We start from the raw sequence: 16605 nt of genomic DNA on the forward strand, positions 1-16605 counted from the left end.
TGGGGGTAGCGTCAGCCCGTCCGTCAGTCTATGTGTGTCAGTGACACACACACACACACGCACACACAGAGATGAGTTAGGTGGCTCGATGACTAGGTACTAGTAGCGTCGGACCTGGGGCTGCTTTTTTTTCAGCTTGGGAAATCGGAGCTGTGGTGTGGTGTGAAGACAGTAAAATGCGAGACTTTAAGAGCACGTGTTTTTCAGTCGTCATGGTAACATGACGCCCTGTCAGTGGTTTGGCATTTGGATCAGAGTGAAAAGAAACGTGTGCATTAGCTGAAAAATGAAAATGTTCAGACCAGTGTGTGTGAAAACACCCACTGTTGCTGCATTTGGGCATTTTTAAATCAATTGTCCTTATAGGGCTGTGCGATATTATTTCAATCTCAGGATTACTTGAAACATTTATCTTAATTAGAAATTGTTGTTTTTTATGCTAAAGCATTTACTCAAATTTTTATTGTTTTTTATGCTAAAACATTTACTCAAAAATGCACCCAAGAAGATTGGAACTGATGAGTGTTCTGATGCCATAAACAACAACTGAAGTGAGCAACAGAGACAGACAACAACAGACAGACAATGAAGGAGAGCAACAACAGACAGACAGAGGAGGGGAGTGCAACAACAGAGACAGACAATGAAGGAGAGCAACAACAGAGACAGACAATGAAGGAGAGCAACAACAGAGACAGACAATGAAGGAGAGCAACAACAGACAGACAATGAAGGAGAGCAACAACAGACAGACAATGAAGGAGAGCAACAACAGACAGACAATGAAGGAGAGCAACAACAGACAGACAATGAAGGAGAGCAACAACAGACAGACAGAGGAGGGGAGAGCAACAACAGAGACAGACAATGAAGGAGAGCAACAGAGACAGACAATGAAGGAGAGCAACAACAGAGACAGACAATGAAGGAGAGCAACAACAGACAGACAATGAAGGAGAGCAACAGAGGCAATGGAAGAGAGAAACAACAGATAGACAATAAAGGAGAGCAACAGAGACAGACAATGAAGGAGAGCAGACAATGAAGGAGAGCAACAACAGAGACAGACAATGAAGGAGAGCAACAACAGACAAACAATGGAGAGCAACAGAGACAGGCAATAGAAGAGAGAAACAACAGATAGACAATGAAAGAGCAACAACAGACAACTGAGGTGAGCAACAGAGACAGACAATGAAGTCACAGCACAGTTGTAGGAAGATAACAATAATAAGTTAGACAACAGAGAACTTATAACGAATAAAAAAATGTCTAAATTAGAAGATTTGAAGTGTGCTCGTGTATTTGGGGGGTACCGGAGTAGGGGGCCAGATGAAGTCCACTTTTGGGGAAAAAAGATCCCCCTCCTCCACAATACTGGCTACGGGCCTGCATTCATTGCCTTGCTGTGCCCAGGGACGACACCAGATATTTTCTTTTTCTGGTGTTATCGGGTTGCTTGACTTTTCAGCAAAGGTATTCTGACATTTAGGTTCTATTTCAGTCCTTACAGACCACCAGAGTCAGTTGATAGACTAGTGCAGTGTTTCTCAGACTTTTTCAGACCAAGGTCCATTTTATTCATATTGCAGACCACCTAACCCCCTAAATATCCTGAACAAAAAACAATGAGCCTACTTCAACAGTATATGACAAATTACACAAGAATGAAATGACAGTTTTACAATTAGTATAGTCAACTCACTTATTGTTGTCCTTATCTTAATGGGAAGAACGGTGCTGCTTATTCCGATACATCAGTGAAGCAATGTCTGGCTCCAAACTTGACAGTTTTAATCTCATATTGGGGGCCATGTTGATCCAGTTGTGCTGCTTTGTTTTCTCAAACAAAGAATCATCATGTCTTTGCACTTTGTCCTTGCTCTTGTCAGATGTTTTTTGTGCTTTTCTTCTGACTGACCAAGTCTTCAGCCACTGATCTATTCTCTTTGACAGTTTGATACTAAGTCTAATTTGGTTACTCGTAGTTTCTGGGCATTCCACATTCCCAGGTGACGCTGACTATGAAAGTGTAACCTAAACTGGCGTAGCTATAGGCAGTGTTGCAAAACTGTTGGCTTGCTTCATCTCATCTCATTATCTCTAGCCGCTTTATCCTTCTACAGGGTCGCAGGCAAGCTGGAGCCTATCCCAGCTGACTACAGGTGAAAGGCGGGGTACACCCTGGACAAGTCGCCAGGTCATCACAGGGTTGACACATAGACACAGACAACCATTCACACTCACATCTATGGTCAATTTAGAGTCACCAGTTAACCTAACCTGCATGTCTTTGGACTGTGGGGGAAACCGGAGCACCCGGAGGAAACCCACGCGGAGAACATGCAAACTCCGCACAGAAAGGCCCTCACTGGCCACGGGGCTCGAACCCGGACCTTCTTGCTGTGAGGCGACAGCACTAACCACTACGCCACTGTGCCGCCCGGCTTGCTTCATGTCAGACAAATTCAAATAATAGGCTACTATTTGAATTTACATAGGACTTTATTCAATATAGAAAACAAATCATCTGTGCTACTCAGAACTTTGCTTTTGGAATCACATAGGCAATTTGAGAAACACTGATGTGATATTTTATGACATCAACTCGTGGACCACCAGGGGTCGCTCACACTTTGAGAAACAGTGGGCTAGTGGAATTCCTCATGTGCTTGCGCATTGGTCAAGAAACATGTATAAACTTCTGTCATCATGTGACCATGACGCTGCGAGACAGTATAAATACCAGTACGCTGGTCATGATAACTAGGCCTCATCGGTTTACCTGAGAATTTTTAGTTGGATGTCCATGTGTTACCGGCTCTACTCGCTGATATAATCAGCACCACTCATTGCTAGCAGTGTTGCTCAATTTGTTAGCCTAACTAGGCATCCTCAGTTTACCTGAGAAATTTTTAGTTGAGTAGACACTCAACTAAAAATTTCTCAGGTAAACTGAGGATGCCTAGTTAGGCTAACAAATTGAGCAACACTGCTAGCAATGAGTGGTGCTGATTATATCAGCGAGTAGAGCCGGTAACACATGGACATCCAACTAAAAATCTCACTAATGTAATCAGCACCACTCATTGCTAGCAGTGGTGTTTGAGTTGTTTAGCCTAACTAGGCCACACTCAGTTTTACCTGAGAAGTTTTAGTTGAGTGCCACTCCATTCACTGATAGTATCGCTTCCTTGCGTGAGAATTTTGAGTGTCCGTGTGTTGATCAGCTCTACTCAGTTGCCTGATTAGCCATGGAGCAACCCTGTTGTCGGTTTGATCATGATTGGCATCACAGCCGAAAATCTTCTAGTGACTGTCGGTATTGCTGCTATTGCTGCTTGGATTGCCTAACCTAGCACCTGTGTCTAAGGTAGGCTCACTTGATAACTAATGTTACCTCCTGCCAACTGGATCGAAAGGAAGTTAAGGTTGCGCACTCTCTTCCTGTGGGTAACATTCATGTTTATTGGATTACTGAGCACCTGTGATGACCTGGCGACTTGTCCAGGGTGTACCCCACCTCTCGCCCATAGTCAGCTGGGATAGGCTCCAGCTTGCCTGCGACCCTGTAGAACAGGATAAGTGGCTACAGATAATGGATGGATGGATGGATGGATGGATGGATGGATGGATTACTGAGCAACTGTGTTTGATCAGCTCCATTCTAGTATATTCTTAATGAATTGGCATACTGCTAAGACTACTGCTCATGGCTACTAGTATCAGTACTGCTCTACAGTTGATTAGCATCAGTGGTGCTATAGCTACTCACTGTAACATGAATTGAATCTACGGCATCATGGAGTCTGTCTGGTGTGTACAGTGTCCTAGCGCCATGGATGTGGTGGATTGCCATGATTGTTGCCCATCATGTCTGGGCATTGACCACCTGTAGAGACACTGACCAACCTATGCTCAGCCTGTAACATGATGCCCTTGGAGCTGCACCATCTGCGCCTAGCCAGGCTAGACCCAAACTCCAATACAACTCCCTCCCCCCCCACAAGGGGTGAGCGCTGATGACAAGAAAAGGAAAGCTGTGGACCTGCTTAGTGCTAAAGTGAAGAAGAAAAAATCCTCCACAGATATGGCTCACAAAATAGATGAGCTATCATCTAGCGTTGAGCATCTACAAGTCTTCTTGTGTGCTGTGCACCCAGCTCCTACTGACAGGCTGCAGACTGGAGAAGGGCACAATGTCCCACCCTCAGCCTTGTCAGAACTTAGCACAGACTCATTCACTCAGACTCAGATGCTGTGTCAGTTGCTGCTTCAAGTCCCTGTTCACTGCTGGCTTGGCCAGTGATTTTGATGAGGATGGGCCTGCTGCAATGCATGCCCCTTCACCCCATTCACTCAGTGGGAATGGTTCAAATCCCCAGAGCTCTGCATCAGCATCCGACTCTTCAGTAGCACCCATTCAAAGCTCACATAAGGTAGCTTTGGCCCACCTTAAATTGGACATCCCACAAGCTACACCAGGAACTTCTAACCTCTTGCACCGCCCTGCAGAGTCTTCTGATAAGCTACGCATGCTGCAGTGCCCTGACTTCACTGATGTCGTCACAGAGGCTTTTCAAATGGCTAGGGCATCCAGACCTGATCGTACTATTCATGCACTGGAAGCAATGGTGGAGACTGACACTGTTGGAGTTGGGAGTCCTGTATAGCTTCTCTTTTCTCACATGATGAAGCCCTGCAGCAGGTAATTTGCTGCCCGAATACAGAATGCCGTCACACAGACAACCTCTTGGGTAGAGCTTACAGTGCTGTAATATCTCTGGGTAGAGTAGGTAACTCTTTAGCTCACTTGCTGCTGACCATGCACACATCACTCACATCCACTGCAGATGCTACAGTGAATGAGCTAATGGACACCTCTCTTCAGTCCTTTGGTGCCAATGAATGTGGTCGGACCCTTGGGCTATTAGTACAGGCCAGGAGACAGGTGTGGTTAGCTCAATCCCCACTGCCAGAACCCTGTTGAAACAGCTTGAGAGCCTTGTACTTCCAGGGCAGATCTTCAGACCCATGACTCAGAGGCCCTTGAACGCTGCAGGCTTGTCTCTGAGACTCGAAACTGCCTTATTGGCCCACAGCCAGCTTTTAGGCACCCAATACAGGCTCCTCAATCATGGTGCCAGGACCACACCTTTTGTCAAGCTGCCCCCTACTGTGGTACAGCCCCACGCCTTGTTCAGCCTCTCCCTCCCCCTGCTGGCTGTGGACATGCACCAGATCTTGGGCAGCCATCCAGCTGATAGGAGTCATGCTCCTTCAGGCCATCAGGGACCCTATTTCATCAGCACCCCCCAAAGATACCAGAATTACTGCCCCCTCATCGCTGACTCCTTTGGGTTGACAGTGGGCCGGATCACAGGAGCTCAACTCAACCACTGGACAGAGAATACCTCCAATTACTGGCTCCTGCACACACTTTCAGAGGGAAATCATCTCCAGTTCCACTGTAGACCCCCACTACATACTATGATGCAACCCACACTGGTCCGCAACCCCAGACAGACACACTCTTCAATTAGAAATCCTTGAGCTTCTACAGAAGGGCACAGTAAAACACATAGATCCACAGTTCCCCCAACAGTACAAAGACATGCAGTTAAGTTAACATGTGGCAGCATTAGGCTCAGGTGCCCTTGAGCGAGGCACCTAACCTCCATCTGCTCCCCGGACACTGTTAGCATGGCTGCCCACTGTTCTGGGTGTGTGTATGTGCACTCATTGCTCACGTATGTATGCATGTCTGTGTTCACTGCTTCGGATGGGTTAAATGCACAGAGGAATTTCACGTGTGATGAATAAAGTTGTTGTTGTTGTTGTTGTTGTTCTTTTTCTTTATACATGTTTCTCGACCAATGCATGAGGAATTCCACTAGTCTATCGACTGCCTCTGGCAGTCTTCCACTCCTTCACAGAACCATGGTTACATACGTAACCAGTGGTTTCTCATTAATGTGCCAGTGGCCACAGTTTAATTACCTCTGCCAAGGAGGTGTTATGCTTTCAAGTTTTTTTTCTGACTGTAAGCATGATTATGCAAAAATCCCTGAAACTTTCCTGAAATATGGTGGAAAGATGTAGCACGGGTCAAGCAAGAACCCATTCAATTTCGGAGCAGATCCGACCCACAGGGCAGCTTGATCAATTTAGTGTCACTTTTGGTAACGTTGCGGCATTTGGCCTTGGTAGAGGTCTGAGCTCTCCGTGTGCCCTATTAAACCACAGCCATGGCTGTTTGTGCACATTTCAGCCTCAGATTCCTGCTACCAGTGACCAACACCTCCAGGGCCGTCAACAGGGGGGGACAACCGGGTATTTTGTCCCGGGCCCAGGCATGAGGGGGGGCCCAGAACTGGTCCCTCATGAAGATGCCATTAATCATTCTGTTTCATTTCAAAATGTGTTGATTTGGGGGAGAAAAATGTGCTATATTTGCATTCAGTGAATGATTTCTGGTTCTTTTGCCTCTATTGTCTTCGAAAATAGATTCAAGAACCCACCTACCACCCCTAATGCAGAAATGGTTTGGTCTTTGATTAAGGCGCCAAATAACACGGCACTATTCCATCATAACGCTTCGACAATAAGCGTGCGAGCCCGTTTGCCAACATGCACAAGTCAGGAGCAAAGAAAAGAAAAGAGAAAAAGAGATGAAGAAGCCAAGAGCCTCAGGGGCTCACTGCATAGATATTTTAGAAAAGATTCAGATGATGCAGCAGGTGGTGAAGGCAGTGGGGCAGCTGAGCCAGGTAAGACACAGATAACTTTTTTCCAGCCCCGTAATGTAACCCCAGCACGCGTGACGCGCCATTCATAATTATGAAGTAGGGGATAGCAGGGTACACTGAGTGAACACTGAAATGCACAGGGCATTGAATTATTTCATAAACATATCGGTTTAATAACACTGTGTTGCATATATCTCAATGAAGCAAAGAATAGCACATTGGCCCGCAATCATATCCAAATGTTTTAGGCACACTTGCTGAGCTGCGCTGAGCTGAGCTGGACTCCAGTTAGCTGAAAGCCCGTGGAACGCTGCCTCTTGTTAATTAAACCTTATTTTGTTGGAAATCATCCCGTGTAGATACGACGGCATGTGAAATTGCCAGCTAGATAGAGTTTAATGTAACGAATGGGCTATAAATGGGGTGTTTTGAGGTTAGTCTGTTGCAAAACATTAAACTTTCGCTTAGACTGGATACTCTTCAAACAATTCCCTTGCTTAATTGAAAAATGATAGGCCTGTATGAAAAGCGCAATTAATGAAAGTAGCCTAATAAGCCCTAAATGAATAAAACAACCTCTGTTTTATTGTTGTTGCTTACATGTTAAGATTTTGAAATCTTCTCGGTCCAGTTCTATATCCAGGGAACGTTGTAATCCTTTTGGCTTATCCGTAATAAATGTGTCAGCCCCCAGGTCAGATAGGCTAATGTTACGTGGTTGGGAGGGTGTCAGTTTTTTTTGTTACATTCTAAATCGAGTACGGAAAGGACGTTTATGAAAAACAAGACAAAAAAATACACTGAAAAACTCACTGTACACATCACTAGTGGTGATGCTTCTATGTTCAGATTTTGGGAAAGCCATAACTCCGTTCTCATTGAGGCCCAGTTCCATCCCGTAAACAATCATTTTGGTTTATCAACTACCTGCGCTCAAACATGTCACAGGAGAGGCTCAATGGGCTGGCTATGCTCTCTATAGAGCGCGAACTTGCAAAGAAGCTGGACTTCAATGACCTTATTGACGACTTTGCCACAGCAAAAGTCCGGCGCATTGCATTTCGCACCTGAATAGTTGCAGACTAAGGAAATGTTCAAACTGTAAATATGTTGAAATGTTGAAATAAAATGGTTGACTGTTATAATGGGCTTGGAATACCTGTTATTTAAGGGTTGGAGTGAATGGAGACTGTGAAAAGAGGGGTTGGGTGTGGGTGGTTGCTGTGTGGCGATGTGCGTGCGCGCGTATGTGTGTGTGTGGGGGGCACTCAGATTATTTGGGGGGCCCACTCAGATTATTTTGTCCCGGGCCCAGCCAAAGCTGTCAACGGCCCTGAACACCTCCACTAACGAATCAACAGTATTCTGTTCTATAGACCTAATGTTATATGAATAAGCATAAAGCTAACCATAAAGAGTCAGAATTTGTGCCTCAACTGCCATTAAATTTATACAGTGGTGCTTGAAAGTTTGTGACCCCTTTAGAATTTTCTATATTTCTGCATAAATATGACCTAAAACCTTATCAGAATTTCACACAAGTCCTAAAAGTAGATAAAGAGAACCCAGTTAAACAAATGAAAAAAATATTATACTTGGTATATTTTAGGACTTGTGTTTATTGAGGAAAATGATCCAATATTACATATCTGAGTGGCAAAAGTATGTGAACCTCTAGGATTAGCAGTTAATTTGAAGGTGAAATTCGAGTCAAGTGTTTTCAATCAATGGGATGACAATCAGGTGTGAGTGGGCACCCTGGTGTATTTAAAGAACAGGGATCTATCAAAGTCTGATCTTCACAACACATGTTTGGCATGAACAACGGAGATTTTTGAGGACCTCAGAAAAAGCGTTGTTGATGCTTATCAGGCTGGAAAAGTTTATAAAACCATCTCTAAAGAGTTTGGACTCCACCAATCCACAGTCAGACAGATTGTGTACAAATGGACGAAATTCAAGACCATTGTTACCCTCACCAGGAGTGGTCAACCAACAAAGATCACTCCAAGAGCAAGGCGTGTAATAGTCGGCGAGGTCACAAAGGACCCCAGGGTAACTTCTAAGCAACTGAAGGCCTCTCTCACATTGGCTAATGTTAATGTTCATGAGTCCACCATCAAGAGAACACTGAACAACAATGGTGTGCATGGCAGGGTTGCAAGGAGAAAGCCGCTGCTCTCCAAAAAAAATATTGCTGCTCATCTGCAGTTTGCTGAAGATCACACGGACAAGCCAGAAGGCTATTGGAAAAATGTTTAGTGGACGGATGAGACCAAAATAGACTTTTTTGGCTTAAATGAGAAGTGTTATGTTTGGAGAAAGGAAAACACTGCATTCCAGCATAAGAACCTTATCCCATCTGTGAAACATGGTGGTGGTAGTATCATGGTTTGGGCCCATTTTGCTGCATCTGGGCCAGGCCAGCTTGTCATCATTGATGGAACAATGAATTCTGGATTATACCAGCGAATTCTAAAGGAAAATGTCAGGACATCTGTCCATGAACTGAATCTCAAGAGAAGGTGGGTCATGCAGCAAGACAACGACCCTAAGCATACAAATTGTTCGACCAAAGAATGGTTAAAGAAGAATAAAGTTAATGTTTTGGAATGGCCAAGTCAAAGTCCTGACCTTAATCCAATCGAAATGTTGTGGAAGGACCTGAAGTGAGCAGTTCATATGAGGAAACCCACCAACATCCCAGAGTTGAAGCTGTTCTGTACAGAGGAATGGGCTAAAATTCCTCCAAGCCGGTGTGCAGGACTGATCAACAGTTACCGGAAACATTTTGTTGCAGTTATTGCTGCACAAGGGGGTCACACCAGATACTGAAAGCAAAGGTTCACATACTTTTGCCACTCACAGATGTGTAATATTGGATAATTTTCCCCAATAAATAAATGACCAAGTATAATATTTTTGTCTCATTTGTTTAACTGGGTTCTCTTTATCTACTTTTAGGTCTTATGTGAAAATCTGATGATGTTTTACGTCATATTCATGCAGAAATATAGAAAATTCTAAAGGGTTCACAAACTTTCAAGCACCACTGTAATTGGCAAGAGAGGAAAAAAATCATGCACTTTCCATTGTATATCTTCAAAACAAAACAATGCATCTGTTGATTGTGTCTCCACGTGTGGATGATTATGAAGTTGTAATGGAATTCTTAGAATAGCCCTGTGTGTATTAGGCGTTCATGACCCATTCATGAACCCAGTGGTCTGTGTGTGTGGTAGGAGTTCATGACCCGTTCAGAAACCCAGCATGCGTGTGAAACGTTCAGTATGTGTAGGAAGAGGATTATCAATAATGGCGCCTGTCCTTGAGGAACCATTAAATGTTGGGAAAGATAAACAAATGGAACACATCTGTTGACAAAGAACAACTCCTTTTATGGTAGGAGTTTAAATTCTTGCTCTCGATTGGGTTATGGTCTTTCTGTTTAAAGTTCCATAAAGATATATCTCTCTCTTTCCCCCCCCCAATCTGTCCCTCTGAGTTACATGTTGATCCTGGGATTGAGATGCTGGCCTCTTCTGCCCCTCGGACCTGCTTGATCCATCCTGGTGCCCTGTGTCTGGTCGGAGTTTTATCGCACCGCTCCTGTGAAGGACGGCCCCATGAGGACAGTTGAGGGTTATACCTGTTAAAACTGTTAATATTATAGTCAGGCTGTCTGTTGTTGCCCAAATGAGGATGGGTTCCCTTTTGAGTCTGGTTCCTCTCGAGGTTTCTTCCTCATGTCGTCTGAGGGAGTTTTTCCTTGCCACCGTCGCCACAGGCTTGCTCATTGGGGATAGATTAGGGATAAAATTAGCTCATGTTTTAAGTCGTTCAAATTCTGTAAAGCTGCTTTGCGACAATGTTTATTGTTAAAAGCACTATACAAATAAACTTGATTTGATTTGATAAAAAGCCATTATGAGGAAGGGAGGGTGTGCGCGCCCTGAACCAGCTATGCTTTGCATTGAAAAACCAGCAATAAAGATTCTCTGCTTGGATCAAAACAAGTAAGAGTTTTTGTTTTTCCACCACAATTTTGGCATAGTCAGCAGGATCCCATGCGTGGCAGGGAAGTTTTTTTCTTCCTTGTTTTAGAGGCGATCTGAACAAGCTCAATGGAGACAGATCTGTGGTTGCAGTCCACACACTGAGCAAGGTAGAGAACATAAGAAGGAAGTTCACCGCTGCCGCTGGGATCGAACGATGTGGGGAGAAAAATTCTTATTTTTGACTAAAATTACTAATGTATTAAATCTGCTCATCTAGAACGGGGAAAGATTGTAGTGCAGAATCTTGAATTGTGTAGCGACGCATTTATTTATTTACACACAATTTACATATGTGTGTAAATAAATAAATATATTATATGCGCATCCATGCCAACAAATTGCCAGGTCATTGCAGGGCTGAAACAGAGACAAACAACCATTCACACCTACGGTCAATCTAGAGCCACCAATTAGCCTAACCTGCATGTCTTTGGGGGAAACCAGGGCACCCAGAGGAAACCCACACAGACACAGGGAGAACATGCAAACTCCACACAGAAAGGCCCTCATTGACCGCTGGGCTCAAACCCAGGACCTTCTTGTGAGGCGACAGTGCTAACCACTACACCACCGTGCCTTCCATATATTATTGTGGCAGCGGGGGCATGGTCAAGCATCGGTCTGTGAATGGAGAGCGGAGTCAGGGAAGGTAAGTGGCAGAATCACTGCACCTGATGTGAATTAACCTGTGTTTGTGTGTCTTCCCCAGTGACCACGCCCTATAAAAGGAGAGAGAGAACAGAGAAAGGGCGCTCTCTCCCCGACCACAACGTGTGAGTGAGTGAGTGAAAAGTAAGCAAAAAGCAAGCTGAAAAGCCACATATACAATGGAAAAAATAAAAGTATCTGAGAACTCAGTTCGGGCCTGCCATGCTTCTGTGCTCCACCCACCTGCTCTGGTTCTACAGTGGTGCCAAAACCTGGGAATGGAGCGCAGAAGGAGACAGACCCATGGAGTCCTCTCCCTTCAAGGACCTGGTCCATGCCCTCGCCTCGGCCCAACAGAGCCAGCACCAGGCGCTGGTCACCCTCCGGAAGGAGCAGGAACAACGGTTCAAAGCCCTGTTGCTGGCGCAGCAGGAAGATCGCCAGGCGTTCTGGCACCTGCTTGCGTTGGCGGGGTCCACCATCATCACTGCCGCGGACCCTCCCCACCTCACCGTAATGAAGATGGGTCCGCATGACTACCCCAAAGCCTTCCTCGCTCTTTTTGAGCAGGCAGCAGAGGCATGGGGTTGGCCGGTGGAACAGCATGCGGTGCGCCTCCTCGCCCTGCTAACAGGCGAGGCGCAGCTGGCCGTGCTACAGCTCCCCGCCGACAGCCGGCTGGTCTACGCCGACCTCTGCAGGGCCGTCCTCCAACAGGTGGGGTGCACCCCGGAGCAGCAACGGCAGCGCTTCTGTGCGCTGCGCCTGGAGGAGGTCGGCTGGCCGTTCAAGTTTGGCCAGCAACTCCGGGACGCCTGCCAGCGATGGCTGAGGGCCGACAACCGCGATGCCGAGGGAATCATCGACCTGGTGGTGCTGGAACAATTCGTTGCCCGACTTCCAGAAGGAACAACAGAGTAGGTCCAGTGCCATCGCCCGGCGTCGCTGAATCAGGCCATTGAGCTGGCAGAGGACCATATGGTGGCTGTTCCGATGGCAGGACAGCGTGTCTCCTCTTCTCCCCTCTCTTCTCTCTCTCTCTCTCTCTCTCTCCCCTTCTGTTCCTCATCCTCACCCCATTCCCCCACCGCGGAAGCGGGGGCCGGCTCCACCCCAGCCGGCCCGCTGCATCAACGGTGCCCTACCGTTTCCTACTTCCATGTCAGTGTCTTCCCCCCCTCAGGTGAGTGAGCTCCGAAACACCGGTGCAGAGGGAGAGCCTGGGCTGGTATGCTGGCGCTGCTGGGAGCCGGGGCACCTCTAGCATCAGTGCTCATGATGGAGGTGGGCGCGGTGGTCCGGATCCCCGACGCGCCAGGGACCGCCCTCGATCGGGCCAGAGCTTATTGCATACCGGTGTGTATCCAAGGGGATACATATCAGGCTTTGGTGGACGCCGGCTGTAATCAGACCTCAGTCCACCAAAGCCTGGTGCAAGATGAGGCATTGGGGAGAGCACAATTGGTGAAGGTGTTGTGTGTGCACAGGGATGTTCACAACTACCCTTTACTGTCGGTCCACATTCTATTTCAAGGGGAGAAATTTAGAGTAAAGGCGGTGGTTAATCCTCGCCTTACCCACTTGATAATTTTGGGGACTGATTGGCCGGGATTTAGGGAATTAATGTCACATTTAGTGAAGAGTGAGGCCTGCCATAATTTAGCGGGGGAGGTCCCGGTGTGGCATTGGCAGGAGCAGCTGTCACAGAGCCGTCTATGTCATCACAGCGTCAGAGTGAGGAGCAGCATGCTCCTCCTCCCTCTCTTGGTGAATCCCTCGTGGATTTCCCATTAGACCAGTCGCGAGACGAGACTCTGCGGCATGTGTTTGACCAAGTGAGAGTAATCGATGGTCAAACGCTCCAGCCAAACGCCACCCTGTCCTTCCCCTATTTTTCCATTATTAAGGATAGGTTATACCGAGTGACGCAGGACACTCAGACTAAGGAACCGATAACACAGCTTTTAATCCCAAAGAGCTGCATGGAATTTATATTCCAGGCTGCTCACTTTAATCTAATGGCCAGACACTTGGGGCAGGATAAGACACTAGCCTGAATAATGGCCCGGTTCTATTGTCCAGGGATTTGCGTCGATGTCCGTAGGTGGTGTATGGCGTGCCACGAACGCCAGTTAGTAAATCCTGTGGTCATTCCAAAAGTGCCTTTGGGCCCTCTGCCATTAATCGAGACCCCGTTTGAAAGAATTGGGATGGATCTCGTCGGGCCATTAGATCGGTCAACACGAGGATATCGCTTTATTTTAGTTCTGGTGGACTATGCAATGAGATATCCGGAAGCAGTGCCTCTTCGCAATATCTCAGCACATAGTATTACAGAAGCACTCTTCCACGTCATCTCTCGAGTCGGAATCCCCAAAGAGATTCTGACTGATCAAGGGACTACGTTTATGTCACGCACACTGCGCAAACTGTATGGGTTACTGGGAATTAAGCCTGTCCTCACCAGCGTGCATCACCCACAGATGAATGGCTAAGTTGAACGGTTCAACCACACCCTCAAGAACATAATTCGGAAATTTGTAAGCAAAGACGCATGCAACTGGGATAAATGGCTCGAGCCCCTGTTATTCACAGTGTGAGAGGTCCCACAAACCTCCATGGGGTTCTCCCTGTTCGAATTATTATATGGGCATAAGCCGCGTGGCATTCTAGATGTGCTGCGTGAAAATTGGGAGGAGGGACCTTCAACAAGTAAAAATGAAATTCAATATGTTATCGATCTGCGCGCCAAACTCCACACACTCATGCACCTAACCCAGGAGAATTTGTAGCTGGCCCAAGAACATCAAGTCTGTCTGTATGACAGGGGCATGTGCCTTAGGGAATTCACACCGGGAGATAAAGTACTCGTGTTGTTGCTCACATCGAGCTCCAAGTTGATTGCCAGGTGGCAAGGACCCTTTGTGGTTACACTGCGAGTCGGGGACGTCAAATATGAGGTGCAGTGAATGAACAGGGGTGGGGCGTTACCACCTCAATCTGTTAAAACTTTGGAACAAGGAGGTCTCCGTGGCGTTGGTGTCAGTGGTTCCAGAGAAGGCGGAGCTGGGGCTGGAGGTTCAAAAAGGAAAATTGACATCGCCCACCGCTCCGGTCCCCTGTGGAGACCACCTCTCCCAGACCCAACTCACGGAGGTCGCCCAGTTGCAGACAGAATTTTCTGATGTATTCTCGCCCCTGCCCGGCCGCACCCACCTCATAGAACACCACATTGAGACGCCCCCAGGGGTGGTAGTGCGCAGCCACCCTTACAGACTGCCCGAACACAAAAAAAAAGGTGGTTCGGGAAGAACTCGAGGCTATGCTCGAAATGGGCATCGTCGAGGAATCCCACAGTGGCTGCAGCAGCCTGGTGGTCTTGGTTCCCAAGGCCGACAGGTCGGTCCGGTTCTGTGTGGACTATAGAAAAGTCAATGCGGTGTCTAAATTCGATGCATACCCAATGCCTCGTATTGATGAGTTGCTCGATCGACTAGGCATGGCTCGTTTTTATTCGACACTGGATTTGACAAAGGGATATTGGCAGATCCCCTTGACTCCGCTATCCCAAGAGAAAACGGCCTTTTCCACACTGTTTGGCTTACACAAGTTTGTCACACTTCCTTTTGGGCTGTTTGGGGCGCCCGCTACGTTCCAGCGGCTTATGGATAGGGTCCTCCGCCCCCATGCCACCTACGCGGCCGCATACTTGGACAACATCATTATTTATAGTAATGACTGTGCACGACAACTAAAACACCTAAGGGCCGTCCTTAGGTCGCTGAGGCGAGCAGGTCTCACAGCCAACCTGAAGAAGTGTGCGATTGGGCGGGTGGAAGTACGGTATCTGGGCTTCCACTTGGGCAATGGGCAGGTGCGTCCCCAAATCAATAAGACAGCAGTGATTGTGGTCTGCCCGAGGCCCAAGACCAAAAAGGGGGTGAGACAGTTCCTGGGGCTGGCTGGCTACTATTGTAGGTTTATACCTAATTATTTGGATGTCACCAGCCCGCTGACTGATCTCACTAAAAAGGGGGCACCAGATCCGGTCCAGTGGACGGAGCAATGCCAGCGGGCTTTCTCTGAGGTAAAGGCTGTACTGTGTGGGGGGCCACTGTTACACTCCCCTGACTTTTCTCTCCCCTTTGTTTTGCAGACAGATGTGTTGGACAGAGGGCTGGGAGCTGTTCTGTCCCAGGAGGTGGAGATGTGCTGTACATCAGCCGGAAGCTGTCGGTGAGTGAGGGCTGGTACAGCACCATAGAAAAGGGGTGCCTTGCCATCAAGTGGGTGGTCCTCGCCCTCCGTTACTACCTACTGGAATGCCCTTTCACCCTCTGTTCGGACCACGTGCCCCTCCAGTGGCTTCACCGCATGAAGGATGCCAACGTGTGGATCACCCATTGGTATCTGGCACTCCAGCCGTTTAAGTTCAATGTGGTCCACAGGCTGGGGGTGCAGATGGTCGTGGCGGATTTCCTCTCCCGTCAAGGGGTGGGGGAGTCAGCTGCAGGCCGGATGGCTCCCATGTGGCAGCGGGGGCGTGATCAAGCATCGGTCTGTGAATAGAGGGTGGAGTCAGGGAGGGTAAGGGGCAGAATCACTGCACCTGACATGAATTAACCTGTGTTTGTGTGTCTTCCCCAGTGACCGCGCCCTATAAAAGGAGAGAGAGAGCAGGGAAAGGGAGCTCTCTCTCCCTGATCACAGTGCATGAGTGAGTGAGTGAGTGAGTGAGTGAAAAGCAAGTGAAAAACAAGCAAAAAGCAAGCTGAAAAGCCACATATACAACGGAAAAAATAAAAGTTTCTGAGAACTCAGTTCTGGCCTGCCGTGCTTCTGTGCTCCACCTACCTGCTCTGGTTCTACAATTGTATAGATAGATAGATAGATAGATAGACAGACAGACAGACATACACCCATTCCAAAAAAGTTGGGACAAGGAACAAATTGGAAATAAAAACGGAATGCAATAATTTGCAAATCTCAAAAACTGATATTCTGATATATATTCACAATAGAACATAGACAACATATCAAATGTCGAAAGTGAGACATTTTGAAGTTTCATGCCAAATATTGGCTCATTTGAAATTTCATGACAGCAACACATGTCAAAAAAGTTGGGACAGGGGCAATAAGAGGCTGGA

At 47.1% G+C, this 16605-nt stretch overlaps 1 long non-coding RNA gene across 2 annotated transcripts in view; it reads left to right on the forward strand.

The window, feature by feature from the left end:
* LOC132868516 (uncharacterized) overlaps positions 1 to 16605 on the forward strand; it is a 33642-nt gene that overhangs the window by 211 nt on the left and 16826 nt on the right. For both annotated transcript variants that reach the window (XR_009650843.1, XR_009650844.1), the window contains exon 2: positions 509 to 1174. This is a non-coding gene — a long non-coding RNA (uncharacterized LOC132868516). The remainder of the gene's footprint in view (positions 1 to 508; positions 1175 to 16605) is intronic.

Source organism: Neoarius graeffei, chromosome 20 (assembly GCF_027579695.1).
Source record: "Neoarius graeffei isolate fNeoGra1 chromosome 20, fNeoGra1.pri, whole genome shotgun sequence".
NCBI lineage: Eukaryota > Metazoa > Chordata > Actinopteri > Siluriformes > Ariidae > Neoarius > Neoarius graeffei.